Source organism: Halichoerus grypus, chromosome 5 (assembly GCF_964656455.1).
Source record: "Halichoerus grypus chromosome 5, mHalGry1.hap1.1, whole genome shotgun sequence".
NCBI lineage: Eukaryota > Metazoa > Chordata > Mammalia > Carnivora > Phocidae > Halichoerus > Halichoerus grypus.
Window position 1 is genome coordinate 2,426,795 of NC_135716.1, and position 1,307 is coordinate 2,428,101.

Below are 1,307 nucleotides of genomic sequence, written 5' to 3' on the forward strand. Positions count from 1 at the left end.
CAGTGCAGGTGGGAGGCAAATGTGTGAGTCATTCCCTGGAAACACAGAGCTGGGCTCTCAGCTGGAGGAGGAAGCAGAGGAAGAGGGGAGAGGAAGGAAGAGGAGGAGGAGGGGGAGGAGGAGAGGGAGGGAATTTCAGCTTGACTAGTTTCAGTTCAGAGTTGCAGCCTGGTGGCCTGGAGGCTGCTTCAAGGTCATGCTCCAGGGCCCCAAACGCCCAGGCCCTGGGCTGGCTGCTTTGGGCAGGGAAGGGAGGGCTAGCTGGCCTGTGCTCACAGGTGGATAAAAGACGTGGGCACCACGAGGGAAGTTGTGCAGGGGGATGAAAAAGGGACAGGGACAGTAAGAGCTGGGGACGGCCTTCGGGGAGCTCAGCCCTGATCCCACACTGGGCGGAGATCAGAACATGAGGCTGGTTCTTCCCCTGCTGCAGGTGGAGAAACTGAGGCCTCCTGAGTCTTGATGGCTTGTCAGGTGAAGATGCCCTGAAATGAGGTTAATCTCTCTAGCCTCTTTGGAGGGCCCCTAGACATTCACTTGGTTCTTCCACGTGGTGAGTCACTTCTGCAACTCCTCCCTACCCTTGGATGGGTTTGATGAGGTGGCTCTGTGTCGGGCTGGGAGTCCCCAGGGAAGACAGGGTGTGTGGGGGGGGCGGGGCACAGCCTCGTTGGGGAGGCTGGGAACACACAGCCGTCTCCCCACGCACCTGGGGTGCTCACTTGCCCTTAAAATCCAGGTTCAGCTGGGTCTGGATCCCATGCAAAGCAAAGCTGGCCACCTGAAAATTCCTAGGCCCTGCTGGGCAGGAAGGGTGCAGGTGGGGTTGATGGGCCTGGGGCAGGGATTGGGTGGAGGGGAGACTGCCACTGGGCCAATCATGCCCCTGGGGGCAAAGCCAGGGCCTGAGGTGGGACAGGTGGTGAGCTGTGGTTCCTGTCAGCTGCACTTCACCCCCTCCCCACCCTGACCTGCTGGAAACGGGTGCGGCCCAATGCAGGTGGCCAAGAGGAGGCTGAGGACGCATGGCTGCCATTTGGGGTAGTGGGGAGGGGCATCCAAGGAGCCATCCAAACTACTTCACTCTGTAGGAGCGCAGAGCACCTCTAGAGCTTACTCCCCTCCCTCCTGTCCCCTTAGTCACTGCGTGGCTGAGCCCTCGCCTCACCCTGGCCTCCCTGCCTCCAGCCCCTCTCCTCCCTGGGGTTCTCTGAAACAGACTGGGACAGCTCACTCTGTGCCAGGCACTGCTCCAGACGGAGGTATTATGACCGTTTACCTATGAGGCTCAGAGCACTGAGATGCTA